This window comes from Eublepharis macularius, chromosome 10, assembly GCF_028583425.1.
Source record: "Eublepharis macularius isolate TG4126 chromosome 10, MPM_Emac_v1.0, whole genome shotgun sequence".
NCBI classification, from domain to species: Eukaryota; Metazoa; Chordata; class Lepidosauria; order Squamata; family Eublepharidae; genus Eublepharis; species Eublepharis macularius.
The window spans coordinates 87,388,865-87,405,687 of record NC_072799.1 but is presented as its reverse complement, the minus strand read 5'-3'; the positions used below and the strand labels follow the sequence as shown (position 1 = coordinate 87,405,687).

General features: G+C 45.2%; 1 protein-coding gene across 4 annotated transcripts in view; it reads right to left on the bottom strand.

Moving 5' to 3' along the window:
• Positions 1–16,084, bottom strand: part of CLOCK (clock circadian regulator) — a 100,640-nt gene extending 84,556 nt beyond the window's left edge. For 3 of the 4 annotated variants that reach the window (XM_054990590.1, XM_054990592.1, XM_054990594.1), the window contains exons 1-2: positions 15,840–16,084; positions 9,379–9,425 (exon numbers count right to left, since the gene is read on the bottom strand). The gene's annotated coding sequence lies outside the window, so the exon portion shown is untranslated. The remainder of the gene's footprint in view (positions 1–9,378; positions 9,426–15,839) is intronic. The other variant, XM_054990591.1, reaches the window with a different exon arrangement.
• Between the last annotated feature and the right edge of the window lie 739 nt (positions 16,085–16,823).

Sequence of the window (16,823 nt, the reverse complement as noted above, 5' to 3'; positions counted from 1 at the left end):
AACTGTGGGGGGAGGCTAATCCAGATGGGTATTGTTACTCTGTACCTTATGCTTGCCCTTCATTGGTAACAATGATCATGTACCATCCTGATTCTCCTATTCAGGACAGTGGACTATAATGGACCTTTTCTGCAGTAAAGTTTCCTTTCTCAAACAATGGACTTGTGTTTGCTTCTAAAGGGAATTCTGTAGAGAGAGCCTTATTTAGCCACAGTCTGACAGTGGGATCCATTGCCACAACTTTTGATCATAACCAGTAGCTTAAACTTATTTACAAGGGCATTAAACAAATTCAGCATATAGACAAGAAAGCTCCCCAACATTTGAAAACCTCAGTTGTGGGAGAGACAGCAGTGGATGAGGGACATTGTCTTCATTTCCTCTTTGCAGGTATCCTGCAGCATCTGACTGGCTCTTGTGTGATGCAGAATGCTAAATCTAGACATTTGGTCTGTTCCAACAGGGCTCTTGGTGTTTATGATGGGAAACCTGACCAGAGGACGAGTGGGCCAAAGAGCTAGGGATAGGGACCATAGACTATATTACTGTAAGTATGTTCCTACTGGGTAATCTCCACATCGTTTAATATGTTGCGAGAAAGTGCTTATACTTGTCCTAGCTCTGTATGAGATTTCCGCTTGTTATTTTTTTCTTAATGCTTCCTAGCACATGCTCCTAAAGCAACTCTCAATTTAAACCAAAGCATAATAATAAAACAATAAGTGACACTACAATTATAAAGTCAGATCAAGATGAGTAGCCATGTTAGTCTGTAGCAGTAGAAATGATAAAGTTCACCTTGAAAAATCAGTAGCTTCAATTTAAAAATGTATTTTCCTATAAAAAATTCCATGAAAGAGGGAAATTATACCCACCCAATGTTTTCATCCCTGCCCCAGCCTCCCTTGAAAGGGACCCCCTTCCTTGGTAATGAACGGGCACAACTGTTGGTGGCCACATCTGGGAGATACCCCACTGTACTGAGTGTTATCAGCTGGCCAAGCAACCCTGGGACTCATTCTCTTTTAGAATCAGACCGCTTAGCAGCACCAGCAACAGTATATCAATCATTCACAGTCACTGAGCACTTCCACACTGGGCAGGTTAAGTGTCCTTTGGATGGCAACAGCATCTGCCTCAGGTGGATTTCCTGGCAATTCCCCCCTCCCCAAGGATGATGATATTATTATTAGTAATATTATTATTAACAACAGCGTAAGATTTATATACCACTCTTCTAGACAAATTAGTGCCTACTCAGAGAGGTGAAGACAGCCAGAGTTATTATCATTCCCACAATGCAGCTAGGGAACTGGGACTAAGAGGAGTGGCTACCCATGATCACCTGCTGAGCTCATGGCAGTAGTGGGATTCAAACCAGCAGAGTGCTGATTTGCAGCCCAACCACTTAACCAGTACGCTACAGCAGCTCTTCTATGCTACACATTCTTCTGGTGGGGTGAGACCATGGACCCTTCTGGGGCACTACAGACAAACATAGCAGGGGTCCAATAGCACCTTGGAGGCTGGCCCCACACTTAGCTCCTCACCCGCCTTCCCTACACACATATTCTGCTGGCTGCTGCATGTAGCTTGAATAGGGAACAGACATGTTTCCCAGAGTGAGAGGCCACTCTGGGAAAGGGGGCTGAGTCCCAGACTCTCTTACAGGACTACTGGCATCTGATGTCATGCAGATTGTTAGTGAATGCATGGGGAAACCATGCAAAGGATCCACTGGCATGGGCACAGCAGAGGGGTTTCCCAACCAAAATGATTGCTCCTTGGGGTGACCCATTGGCTAGCCTGTGCCATTCCCTCACTGGCCACTGGGGGAACAAAAATGAGCCCCAGAGCTTTTGCCTGCTTTTGGTCATATGGGGTTCAAATCAGGAGCCCCAATCATGCTATCACAGTGCCACTCCACTGGGCCATGCCTGTCTGTGCAATATTCCCCACCTGGCTGGTGGTGGGGTCAGGGCTGTAATGGGGTGCCTAATCATAGAATAGAATCATAGAGTTGGAAGGGGCCATACAGACCATCTAGTCCAACCCCCTGCCCAGTGCAGGATCAGCCTAAAGCATCGCTGACAAGTATTCATCCAGCCTCTTCTTGAAAAATGCCAGTGAAGGGGAGCTCACCACCTCCCTAGGCAGCTGATTCCACTTTTGAACTACTCTGACCGTGAAAAAGTTTTTCCTAATATCCAGCCGGTACCTTTTGTGCGCCCATTGCTTCGTGTCCTACCCTCTGCTGCCAACTGGAACAGCTCTTTGCCCTCTTCCAAATGACAGCCTTTCAAATATTTAAAGAGAGCAATCATGTCCCCCCTCAACCTCCTCTTCTCCAAACTAAACATTCCCAAGGCCCTCAGCCTTTCCTCGTAGGGCTCAGTCTCCAGACATGCTTGCTGGCATGTCTCTTTGGAACCTCCCTTCTTGGTATTGATGTTAGAGGCATGGTGAGAGGTTTCAAAACCTGTGGAGTTCACCTTGGTTGTTATTTACTGGTTGTGTGTAGGCAGCACTTTTGCTGTGAGCCTGGCCCTTGCCAGAGAAGGGATTGGGTGTCCTGTGTGCCATAGGGTTAGCCATCCCCTCTGGGCTGGGAAGGAAGCCCCTTGGGCAATGTTCCTCCAGTAGGATGCCAGTGTTTTGGGATCTTCCCTCCCTATCTGCTGGCTCTATGTGGGGGGCAGTAGCCAGGTTTCAGGGGACAGTAGCCAGGGATTGGCTGCACCTGCGTGTGCCACTCAGTATGTGTGCGTCATCGCCTGCCGCTGCATGATTGGTGGTTGTGGCCGGGGTTGCTATGGACTCCAGCATGCTTGCTATGCCATCTGTTCCTGTGCTTCAATGGGAAGCAGACTAGTGGCACCGCAATTATGCCAGCGGCCCTCAAGATTTCCCTGCCCATTATCAATGATGCACTTTAAGTTGTTAAAGCAGAATAGGCTTACAATTGATAGGAAAGTAATGCATATATTTCAATGCATATATTACAATTCCCAAAATATCCAGATTAAAAAAAACAAACAGGAAAAATGTTTTTCCAAAAGTTTTACATCTAATTATGAATGAGCTTCTAGAAGCAGTTTGCAAAGCCCTATTCTGGTGGTTGTAAGCTGCTTGGGATATCTGTAAGACACTTGGGAATAAAGCTGCCACAGATAATAAATAAAATTGCTTACAAACCTACCAGAGGCAAGGTGAAACTGTATCACCAAAAAGCAAGCATCTGATTAGTTTTTTTTAAAAAAAAAAACAGGTCCAAAATTGGACTCCAGAATCAAATTAAGAAGTTCATAGAATCATAGAGTTGGAAGGGGCCATACAGACCATCTAGTCCAAGTTTCAGCAGACTGTGAACATAATTAATCCTGTGGATATTAGACTAAGTAAGAACCATGTGCCCATGTATAACTTGGTTTATAGTGATACTTTCATTTCTGAAGAGGACAGTCTGTACTTACTAAAGATAATTGCCAGGTATGCTCTGTACGTTGAACAACTCAAATAAATATATACTGCTGAAGAAAACTGTTAAATGCTTTCTGTGAGTACAGGAACTGCACATTCATAAGGAGTTTTTAATTACCAGACCATGCTATAAATCAATTAAGTTTCAAGAAACATATGTCAGACAATCTTGGATATGTTGCTATTTTTATTACCCTTACAGTGCATGCATTCATTTTTTTACATATTGTGACAGAACCCTAAGATTCAGTGTGGCTCAAGAGTGCCGCCTAGAGCATCTAAGTTCCAGGACCCCTGCGGTTTACATGCGAATAATGCTTTATCCTTCATTGGGACTACCTGGCCAACTTAAAGCTGTTTTGACAAAGAGCAACTGGTTGCAGCCAGATCCCCTTTCTGGCAAAGCCATCCTGTAATAGTTCTCTGATGAGTAGAAATAGTCTCTGATATCAAAGATGGAATTTTGCTTGGGATTGGTTAATTTGCTAATCAAACTGCTAATCAAAGCCAGGAGGCTGGCTTGTCAGACTCCATTGCCCATAAATATCTGAGTACTCTGGACTTTTCTTTGTTTCCACTTTGGAACATCTGCAGACCCCAAGATCTTGGTCCTGCAAGGAATTCTGTACATGCTCTGAGGAAACTGCTACAACTTAGGTGAAATGTACTTAGGTGAGTTAGCTCAACATTAGTTTTTATATGAGACACTGCACTATGTGTTAGTGTGCTTTCCCCTATGTTTTGTATTTTTGTCCTCTTCCTACCTTTTGAATTCACCCACCATTTGCCTGTTTTTCTATAAAAACCCTCTTTCTACAAAGACATTTTCTGGCTTCCTTAGAACAAATACATTTCTCTGGGATATTTCTCTGAATCTCTTTTCTACATGCCAGATTGCCTGGGCATTACCTAGCTTGCTATGAGGTCTTTTCTCAGGGTTTCCCCATTACTGTGCTCAGACTGTGCTGGAAGGGCACCTTCCTAGCAAATCAGTCTAGATGTTCTCAGGAGATACCCAAGTGGTGGCAAACGACTACCAGGATGCTTTCCAGGGTAACCTTGGTCTGAGGTTGTTCCCAGCAACAAAAGCCACTCTCCCTCATTTCCTAACCGTAACACATATTATTCTAGCACTGAGGTTTTCTGAACATTATGCTGCTTAGACAAATTATCTGTAGTGATAATGCGCAAATAGAATTAAATCACAACAATTTAAACACTGACCAAGAGCCTCACATGAAATCACTGATTAACAGGCCACTCCTCCAGTCTGAGTAATAAAATACTCAGTTACTTGTTTAATATTCAACTTACAACACATGATTTGCATTATGCCCGTAGGAAGTTGATAATAGTAGTTAAATGAACAAGCATTTCAGTGAAAATTATTTTTAACAAACAAGGTCACCTGAAATACTCAGGATAGAAAATGTTTTTCACATACACACGTAAATGATTATTTTATTTATTTAAAACTTTTACATACACACCTTTCTTCTAAGCATCTCAGGACCTAATGCAGGTAACAAACATATTAAAACATTTAGATAAAATAACATTACTGCTATATTAAAAAACAGTCTAAAAACACTTTATGCCCCACTAGCTCAAGATATCACAGCTTGTTGCAAATAGTCAACCATGGATTAAACAGGAATGTAAGCCAATGGTTTCAGAAAAGCCCAACAGACTTGGTAAAAAACTTGCCTATTTGCCTAATGCATGAACTTCCTAACTGTATCAGTGTCGTTACCTGTAATTACAAGGTATGAAACAAATTGGAGAAATTGATTACCTACAGCCTAAAGCTGACCTTTCAAGGTTGTGTATTCATGCAATGTTATGGTACTTTCTCAGTAGTTTTATGTCATGATGGTGTCAGCCATTAAATACCTGCCCTTCTCTAAAAGCAGCAGCTTATGACATTTGGTTATCTTCAACAAAAAATCACTGTGGTGCTCCAGGATAATGGAATTACCTACTGCTGGAATTTGAGAGAGTGAACTCCCTTGTTTTTTGTTTTTCTTTTCTGGCAGGAGGGTCAAATATATCTGTTTAGGTCAGCTTTTGGGGAACAGATGAGAACCTTATTTTCTGTTAGTCATGTTAGTGGGGTTTGTTCTGTTGATTCTTAAGCCACACTTTTGTGAGTCAGCTACTGATATTAATTATCATAGTTTTCAGTATTACTTTTAATGGTTTGATTGTACATCAACTGTCTTGGGAAACACTGTTTGGAAGGTGAAATAAGAAACATAGGATGGGATACAGAGATCTGCAAGAAGAATTCCACTCAAAAGAAAATAACTTCCCCTCCTCTCTCCCATGTCTTTCCTGTATCCCCTGTGCCAAGAACAGGATGTGGCACAGAGGGCTATGATTGGAAGATTCCACACACTTGTGTAGGTAAGCAAAAACACATTTTGTTTATACAAGGAGGGGGATGCATCCAACTCATAACTAAAATAAACAACAAGTACTGGGTCAAAACTTGCCACAACCACTGCTCCCCACCCCCCACAAAAAACCAGTATTTTCCTTAAAGGCAGATGTACCATAATCTAGCTTCAAGTTACTGAAACAAGCCTGTCAGAGACTGCCCAAATAATTCAAGTTTAGCAAGATCTAATTGGAAGTACTATTTAAGGTGCCACTGGGCTTATTTTAATACCACAGTCTATCTCTTTGGAATAGAAAAGCATGCCACAAGATACACTGTCAAGTGTTCAATACTACAATATGAGAAGAAGGAGCACAACACAGGACAGCTGCAGGGTTCAAGGCTAGAAGCTAAGCAAAAGAAGGAATAAGTAGGAAGGCCTGAAGAGAAATAGACACTCTAGTATAGCCAAAGGGAGTCAATCTTCTTGCCAATTATGTGTTCATGAGAACTTGTCTATCCTTTCAAACTGCCCAGACTTGTAAGGCAGTCAAAGCTATGGATTAGAAGCCCTTATAGAATCATAGAGTTGGAAGGGGCCATACAGACCATCTAGTCCAACCCCCTGCCCAGGGCAGGATCAGCATAAAGCATCTCTGACAAATATTCATCCAGCCTCTTCTTGAAAACTGCCAGTGAGGGGGAGCTCACCACCTCCCTAGGCAGCTGATGCCACTTTTGAACTACTCTGACCATGAAAAAGTTCTTCCTAATATCCAGCCGGTACCTTTGTGCATTTAATTTAAGCCCATTGCTTCGGGTCCTACCCTCTGCTGCCAACTGGAACAGCTCCTTGCCCTCCTCCAAATGACAGCCTTTCAAATACTTAAAGAGAGCAATCATGTCCCCCCTCAATCTCCTCTTCTCCAAACTGAATATTCCCAAGGCCCTCAGCCTTTCCTCGTAGGGCTCAGTCTCCAGACCCCTGATCATCCTCATCGCTCTCCTCTGCACCTTCTCGATTTTGTCCACATCCTTTTTGAAGTGAGGCCTCCAGAACTGCACACAATACTCCAGGTGCGGCCTGACCAGGGCTCTATAGAGAGGGGCTATGACCTCCTGTGAGTTCAACGTTATGGCCCCTTTGATACAACCCAGGACTGAATTGGCTTTTTTTGCCACTGCATCACACTGACCGCTCATATTTAGTTTACAGTCCACTCTTAACCCAAGATCCCTTTCACATATACTACTGCCCAGAAGTGCATCCCCCATCCAGTATTTGTGCTTCCCATTTTTGTGGCCCAGATGTAATACTGTGCACTTGTCTTTGTTGAATTGCATCCTATTCACAGCTGCCCACTTCTCCAGAGTATTCAGGTCTTGTTGAATTTTAATTCTATCTTCTTGGGTGTTTGCTACTCCTCCCAATTTGGCATCATCAGCAAATTTAATGAGCAGCCCTTCCACTCCTTCATCCAGATCATTGATAAAAATATTGAAAAGTACTGGGCCCAAAACTGAGCCCTGCGGCACCCTACTTGACACCTCCCTCCAATCTGATGAAATGCCGTTGACCACCGTTCTTTAGGTGCGGTCCTCTAACCAGTTCCCTATCCACCTAACTGTCCTATAGTCCAGTCCACAGTCTTCCAGTTTGCCCATCAGAATGTCATGGGGGACCTTATCAAAAGCTTTACTGAAATCCAGATAAATCACGTCAACAGAGTTCCCCCGATCCAGTAAGCTGGTCACTCGATCAAAGAAGGAAACCAGGTTGGTCTAGCAAAATCTGTTAGGGACAAAAACATGCTGACTTCCCCGGATCACTGAGCGGTCCTTCAGATGCTTAGATTGATCCCTTTAAAATCTGTTCTAATATCTTCCCAGCAACAGAAGTCAGACTGACTGGCCTGTAGTTTCCCAGGTCATCCTTCTTCCCTTTCTTAAAGATCGGGATAACGTTCGCTCTTCTCCAATCTTGTAGCACATCCCCTGTCCTCCAGGAGGCCTTGAAGATGATGGACAGGGATTCTGCAAGTTCTCTAGAAAGTTCTTTCAGCACTCTTGGGTGCATCCCATCCAGCCCAGGGGATTTGTATTCATCCAGTGCAGCCATATGCCTCTCCACAACCTCTCTGTCAATGTCAACTAGCCACTCAGGTGTCCTACCACATTTTCTACTATCTCTAGATGTGCCTGAGCTCCCTTATTATGTTTCTTCTTGGTACACTATACAAGGAACCTTTGCTGTATAAGTAACAACCATGTCAATAGTACCTTAAAACCTAGAATATTTTACGGATGCTTTCAAAAGTTCCTTTCTCATGAGTAAATTCAAACAAGAGAGGAGCAGGTGGCAATGCCCGCCTTCCACCTTCACTCAGCTGAGATCAGGAGCAGAGCAGAGGGCAATGCCCACCCTACGCCTTCACCCAGTTGGGATCAGGAGTGGAGCAGGGAGCAACGCCAGCCCCCCTTCACCCAGCTGGGATCTGGAGCAGAGAAGGTGGTAATACTTGCCCGCCGCCTTCACCCAGCTGGGATCTGGCATGGAGCAAGTGGCGATGGCCGCCCCCCCACCCCCCGCCTTCACCCAGCTGGGATCAGGTGCGGAGCAGGGGACAATGCCCACCCACCCCCCGCCTTCACCCTGCTGGGATCAGGAGTGGAGAAGGTGGTAATGCCTGCTCCCTCCTTCACCCTGTTGGGATCAGATGCAAAGCAGGCAGCAATGCCCACCCCCTTTACCCGGATGGAATCAGGGGCAGAGCAGGTGGCAATGCCCACCCTCTATCTTTACCCTGCTGGGGTCAGGAGCGGAGCAGGTGGCAATGGCTGCCCCCCCCCCCAACTTCACCCAGCCATGATCAGGTGCAGAGCAGGTGGCAATGCCTGCCCCCCCTTTCACACACCTGGGATCAAGCATGCAGCAGGTAGTAATACTTGCCCCCCCACACACACACACCTTCACCCTTCTGGGATCAGAAGCAGAGCAGATGACAATGCCCACCTCCCGTCTTCACCCATCCAGGATCAGGCATGGAGCAGGAGGCAATGTCCAATCCCTCTTCACCTGGCCAGGACCAGGCGCAGAGCAGGCGGCAAAGCCTGCCCCTCCCTTCACCCAGCCAGGATCAGGTGCGAAGTACGAGGCAATGCTTGCCCCCTCTTCACCTGGCCAAGATCAGGCGCGGAGCACGAGGCAATGCCTGCCTGCTTTCACCCAGCTGGGATCAGTAGCGGAGCAGGTGCAATGCCCACCGCCTCTTCACTCGACTAGGATCAGGAGCAGAGGAGGTGGTAATGTCCACCCCTCACCTTCACCCAACTGGGATCAGTCATGGAGGAGGAGGCAATGCCCACCTGCCCGCCCTCCCCTTTCTAGAGCCTGTTGTATTTTTCCCCACAACGGACTTTACTAGTACAGAAATATGGATGCTCTATTGCAGACTGTGTGCCCTCCCTGAAGACTAAAATGTTGTATCGAGTATACCTGAACAGCATCTTGTACTTACCCTATTGAGGGTGATGCTGAGACATTCTTCCTAGACCAAACTATGAGCTGGAAGAAAAAAGAAGAAAGCTCTGTACATCTGCCATACATCAGTCCTGTACAACATGCTGTGTGCCATACTCTCCATCTCCCTTCAAATCTTACAGAGCCAGTAACTCTTTAGTAGAAGAAAACACCATGCATGCCACTCTCATATACCACAGTCTGCTTGCAGCATAAACACTACAGAGTATCAACACAGTTGATACAGAATCTGGTTTCATAGGAGATAGGGGAAGTGAGAAAAGACTAACATATTTCGTTAGTAACCACTACTAATAAAGTGTTTACAATGGGGCATAACTGGCATACTGCCCCAGCATACTACATATGGCCCCCTTGCTGTCAAGTTTTAGTATGCTGTTGAAGACCGTTTTATTTAGGACTCCATTTGATTAATTCGGGTTTTTTAAATTTTTACTGTATTTTATGTAATTTTATTATTGCTGTTTTTATATTGTAAAAATTTTGAGTGCCATAAGTAGAAAGGTGCCTAATAAAATATTTTAAATAAAAATAAATAAAAAATCAGAAAGCAGGACATTACACTGGCACCTCAAGGGTGTTACATAATATTCCAAGGAAATGTACAAAGGCAAGTGAACTAACACTGTAACCATAATTTTTTAAAAAATGATATAATCCCTTTTGATGGCTATATTTATTTGATTTTCAATATGAAGTAATATGGAAACTGTTACTCAGCTTCATAATAGCAACTTCTAATAAAGGAAAGTACAGAGCAGTCTGGTCACATTCACAAATAATAAAACTGAAATATTCCAGGTAGCAAATATAAAGACAACTTAACAATATTAATGCTTCATAACAGATCCCACATTATAAAAGTCTTGCCTTTTATAGTCAGATAAGTTGCTTAGAACCCAGATGGCATCACAAAATGTATAAAAAGTTAAGTATTGCAATAAAGTGGTTGTAAGTCTATGGCACAATCAGCTGTCCTGTCTCAAAATTAAAGGTAGTAGAAGTGCACTAATGCTACAAACCAAAGAACACTTTCCTGGAAATAAGTCACACTGAATAAAATGAGACTTAATTCAGTGCAGACCTGCTTAAGCTTGCTCCCTAAACTTACTTGGGAGTTGTTCATCTTATGGAGGAAAGCTTAAAACTAGTTTGCTTAGAAATAACTGGAGGTGGGGAGAGAATACGATAGAACTTCAAAATTATGGACTAGTAAAAAAAATCTAGAAAAAATTATACATATGCTAAAAATATTCATCTAAGAAAATTTACTACTGGTAGGGATTAAGATGCCCCCACCCCCACAAAATATCTGCCATAGAAGCTTACTAGGTGAACCTTGGGCCTGATGCACAGTCTCAGCCTAACCTACCTCAAAGGGTTATTGTGAGGATAAAATGGAGAAGGGAAGCATACTGAATGCCACTTTGAGTACCTAATAGAGAGAAAAGTAGAGAATAAATAGAGGTATTTCTATCAGGCAGTATGTGCTGCATCTGTGAAATTCCAGTGTGATAAAAGGCTTTTTAAAAGACTGCAAAGGATACATAGAAAGACTGGTGCAATTACCTTTGAAAGTTAGAAATATAATCTCTATGTAGCAGGAGCTAAGGACCAATAATAAGGGACTGCATACTGCTATCATATCCTAACTATGTATTTTCTTGTGGTATGTGGCCAACTACTGACATATGATATGATATAATCCTGAGCTAGTAACCATCATTCTAACCCAACATAGCAGTTATGTTCTTATGAGACAATAATCACATTCCAATATTTATTTACATTGTTGAAATATATGCAGAGCAAACCCTTATGGCTGTGATCCACAGACTTGTGCATATTTTTCGCTTTTACCTGAGGAAATAAATTCAAATGCAGCTTGGCAGAGGGAAGAGTGGTTTTCACAGATGATAATACACAATAAAAACTTCAAAAACATTAATACAGTAAAACATGAATAATTCAGAAATCTGAGATTAAAAAACCTCAAACAAAACATACAGCAGCAACACATTTTAATCCAACCTCAAAATAAGCAATTCAGTGAAATCTGTCCAAGAAGAACTTTCACTATGATGCAACATGTCCACTTTCTTTTTTTCACTCCCAAGTTTACAAGTTATGTTCCAGAAGCTCTTCACATAAATGAAGCTACTCATACCAAGTGTTTATAAAGGCCCCATCAACTTAAAGTACACTTTTTATTATCTCATTTGGATATTTTGGGAGGGTTTTTTTTATCCATTCCTAAAATCAGAGATTGGAAGTTATACTGCGAGCTACCAAAGGACTGACTCCCTTGTACACAGCACTGAATGAGTGGAGCAGTGACATCAGATCTGTAAAGTGGTTGTCCAAACTGAAAGGCGTAGCTTTGCTTCTATTCTGATCTGCATACCTTACCTGAAATCATGTAACCTTGTTTTCTATATAGCCAACAAAAAATTGTTCTACGATTTTTAATTTAAAAAAATTAAAAATGAAAGGTATGGAAAACAATCTCTGAATAAATAATGAGGAACAGTGGGTGGTTAAGGAGCTCCTAAATGTATCCTTGAAGCTAAGCTGGTGTCTCGATGGAGTTACATGTAAACTGAGCTTACATAGCAGGAAAAAAGTAGGACATTAAGTATTACTACAAGTGTCAACTGTATTATGATATAGGACAGTCATACAGATAAGTTTTTTAAAAGCCATGCTGCTGTTCATCAAACAGAGGCAGTTTTAACAGTCCATCTGGCATACTATACTCTGGTTGAGTACTTAACTGGAAGATTCCTGTACATTCCAAATTATTTTTCCCAAGCAGATACCTGTAACCCCACCTGTTTCTTCTTTTACACTATTCAAGACCTAACGTTAATAAAATTATGTACACACTTAAAGCAAGAAAGGTCACTTAATACATTACACATAAAGTTTGTTAGATTTTAGCTATATGCCTATTAGTCCTCTCAGTGACTGAGTCCTTCATTCAAAAAGGTTTATACGTCTTTCCAAGCCTAACCAGAACAAAAACTAGCCAGTATTTTTATTGTTTTATTTGAACTCTTCCTCACTTGGAATTAAGTCTTGCCACATTCAACATGATTACTTCTTAATAAGCGTACTATTACATAGTCCCCCTTCCCTGAGTGGTGAGAAAATGCAGGGGCAGTGTTTATCTGGTGTGGCTTTGGAGAACAGAGCACAGGAGACTGGCTGCATTTTGTAATAGCTACTTTATTTACAAGTATACAATCTGAGCATAAGTGAGGCAGAGGAACCCCCACAGGCAGCATGACTGATACCTTGTATCAGATCCTCAGAGAGAAAGACAGAGAGATCTCACACCCTCAAGGCACTCCAACTAACTTTCAGAAATGTCTGTTTCCACGTGTGCATGCGCTATTTCATCACACACAAGACATACATTGTTCCTTAGAGGGGATCACTCCCCTCCAAGCACCTACCCTACCAACACTTCATAGAATCACAGAGTTGGAAGGGGCCATACAGACCATCTAGTCCAAACCCCTGCCCAGTGCAGGAGCAGCCTAAAGCATCTCTGACAAGTATTCATCCAGCCTCTTCTTGAAAAATGCCAGTGAAGGGGAGCTCACCACCTCCCTAGGCAGCTGATTCCACCTTTGAACTACTCTGACCGTGAAAAAGTTTTTCCTAATATCCAGCCGGTACCTTTGTGCATGTAGTTTTAGCCCATTGCTTCGCGTCCTACCCTCTGCTGCCAACTGGAACAGCTCCCTGCTCTCCTCCAAATGACAGCCTTTCAAATATTTAAAGAGAGCAATCATGTCCCCCCTCAACCTCCTCTTCTCCAAACTAAACATTCCCAAGGCCCTCAGCCTTTCCTCGTAGGGCTCAGTCTCCAGACCCCTGATCATTCTCGTCGCTCTCCTCTGTACCCTCTCGATTTTGTCCACATCCTTTTTGAAGTGAGGCCTCCAGAACTGCACACAATACTCCAGGTGTGGCCTGACCAAGGCAGTATAGAGAGGGGCTATGACCTCCTGTTAGTTCAACGCTATGGCCCCTTTGATACAACCCAGGATTGAATTAGCCTTTTTTGCCACCGCATCACACTGACCGCTCATATTCAGTTTACAGTCCACTCTTACCCCAAGATCCCTTTCACATATACTACTGCCCAGAAGTGCATCCCCCATCCAGTATTTGTGCTTCTCATTTTTGTGGCCCAGATGTAATACTGTGCACTTATCTTTGTTGAATTTCATCCTATTCACAGCTGCCCACTTCTCCAGAGTATTCAGGTCTTGTTGAATTTTAATTCTATCTTCTTGGGTGTTTGCTACTCCTCCCAATTTGGTATCATCAGCAAATTTAATGAGCAGCCCTTCCACTCCTTCATCCAGATCATTCATAAAAATATTGAAAAGTACCGGGCCCAAAACCGAGCCCTGCAGCACCCCACTGGACACCTCCCTCCAATCTGATGAAACACCATTCACCACCACTCTTTGAGTGTGGTCCTCCAACCAGTTCCCTATCCACCGAACTGTCCTATAGTCTACTCCACAGTCTTCCAGTTTGCCCATCAGAATGTCATGGGGGACCTTATCAAAAGCTTTACTGACAGAATGTGCCCTTTTGAGTTAACGGGGGGACCTTATCAAAAGCTTTACTTTAACACAGACATTTTCCAGCACTTCGGAAATCCTAAGAAATTACTCTAGTCTAAGCCCACTGAAATCAATGAGCTTAGACTGGAGCAACTCTGCTGAGGATTGCACTGTTAAAGCCCACCGAGGAAAGGCGTGCAATCCTTAAGCAACATTACCCTTCTTTTGCCATAGGTTCCTCCCAGCTTGCCACTACAGGCCATTCCTAAAGAACTGAACACCAAAGCTAGCAGTGACAACAGTAACTTAGGGATTGCATATGCACATCATTTAGGAAAAGAAGAAGAGGCATACTAAAAGAAGAACAAGATAGGTAGCCAAGTTAGTCTGTCTGTAGCAGTAGGAAAGAGCAAGAGACCAGAAGCACCTATGAGATTAACAAAAGTGGTGGTAGGGTATGAGCTTTCGTGAAACACAGCTCACTTCTTCAGATATTTTAATGATAGGGATGATTCAAACCATTCAACCTTTTGTTCCCCCAGACTTTGGTCAGATACAGCGATTCCTGAGTACCATCCACCAGGCAGCATTTCAAAGCTTCTGGCAAGGGGAAAGGCAGTCAAGGTGTAGAGAGCAATTTTAACCCTTCTTGGATCATACTTGGCTCCATTCAGCGGGACTTACTCCCAGGAAAGTGTTATGAGGATTGCACTGTTAGTGCATTTTGACTTCACTTGTTTTCCACGGTGTTCAGTCTGGCATACTTAGGTCTCTCCTCCGGCTTTACATTCAAAACAACCCTGTGAGGTAGATTCAACAGAGAGAGGATAACTTGGCCCCATGATCACCCAGTTACGTTTCATAACAAACTGAGTTTTAATTCTGGGTCTCCCCAGTCCTGCCTTGACCTGGATGGGCCAGGGATATGAAGAAGTGAGCTATGACTTATGAAAGCTCATTCTTTTCCACCAATTTTGTTAGTCTTATAGGCACTACTGGACATGTGCTGAAGAGGTGAGCTGGGACTCACGAAAGCTCATTCCTTTCCACCAATTTTGTTAGTCTCATAGGCGCTACTGGACTCTTGCTCTGTTCTACTGGAAGAAGAATGCTAGTGGAATAGCCTTTCCACTTCAACAGCCTTTCCACTTCAGGCAACACAAAATTAGAAACACAGGCGCGCGCACCAATGCACGGCAAAGGTGTAATGACATCCCCGTTAACTCAAAAGGGCGCATTCTGTCATTGCCTACCGAAGCTGAGAGCCCGACAGCCGGCTCGGCACCTGACCGCTCCCTCTCGGGTCCCGACCGCGGCCAAGAAGCGCAGGGAGGTGCGCCCGCCGCCGTGCTCCAATGCCCCAGATTCGCCCGCCAGCCACGCGAGGAAACCCCTCTTCGCCGGCGCCCGAACGCGGACCGCGGGAGAGGCTCCGGCACCTCCACGGGAGGCGCTGCCTGTCCGCGCGGGCTCTTCCCGGGAGGGGCGAAGGCCCCCCCCCACGCGACGCCCTTCCCCGCAGGGGCGCCGGAGCGGGCGCCGCCGGGAACAGGAAGGAGGCCGCCTCCGCCTCGGGTCCTCGTTACGAAACGGGCCGGGCTGCCCGGCGGCCGCCCCCGCAGGGCGCCCGAGCAGCGAAGGCGGGAGCGGCCGGAGGCGAGAGAAAGCAACGGCTCCCCCCGCAGGGCCCGACCGGCGGGTCAGGCGAGGCCTCGCCTCAGGGGCACCCCGCGAGGTCCTGCGTCTGCGCGCCTCTCGAAGTTCGCCTTCCCGCGGGAGAAGCCTCCGCGGCTCCCCTCAGACCGCCGGCGGCCCCCTGCCCGCCCCGCCGTCCCCTCTGCCCGGCCCTTACTGTGCCGCCGCCTCCCGCGCTCTTCTTCAGCTTCCGCACAGCGGACTTCTTCTCTCCCCGCTTTTCCTCACGGCAGGCCCACGGACCCTTCGCCACTGCGCATGCTCTGCCCTCGCGGGGTACCGGCAAAACAGCCGCCGTCGCCGCGGCCGTCTCCAAGCGGCTCCGCCAAAAGAGTCTCCGGCTGTCATGCGCCTGCGCTGGGGAAGCGGGTAAGGGGCAAGGTTGCAGGGAGAGCGGCGGACTGGGCCCTGTGGTTCCCTAGATCGAAAGTGCGCATGCGTTTGCAGTCTTGTACTAGAAAACAACCGCAGATGGCTGGTGGTGATTCCCCTCCTTCGCCAAGAGCCCTGTAGAGGGCAGCGGGGGTATTGTGCGCGTGCGCGGAGGGGAGTTCTCGCTGTGCGGTCTCTGCCGTGACCTCAGGTGACCCTGCTGGGGAAGAGAGCTGGGAGAGGGCGGGGCGGGCCGGCTCTCTCCTTTAACCTTTATAGTACATACTATACTCATTTAAATATTTAAAAATCATTTAAACAACTTGACCCGTTGGATATAGAGTCTTTTATTGGATAATGAAATTTCTTTATACCCCCGGTTGTGAGTTGTTCCTTGCTTTGTTGGTTGTAGGCTTTTCCAGCGGCTCCCTGCTTGGACGGCTCCCATAGCCAGCCTTGCCGAGCAGAATCGCGCTGCAGCAGTAGACCGGCGGTTGCTGCAGTAGTTGTGGTTTCGTTTTGTCCTGCTGCTGCACAGCTGCAGAGGCGACCCCCGGAGTAATCTGGAAGCATTTTAAATCCAGATCGGCGTGATTGAAATCCGGCTGTTCCACTGCGGTCCTGACACCCCTCGGATGTCCATAAAATCTGTTTAGGATTGCACTTCTTCAGGTGCCTTTTCGGTTACAGGAGACTTACCCCTTCCAGATGTGCATCTCTTACACTGAAATCCTAAGCAGAGTAACTCTGTTTAGGATTTCACTGTTAA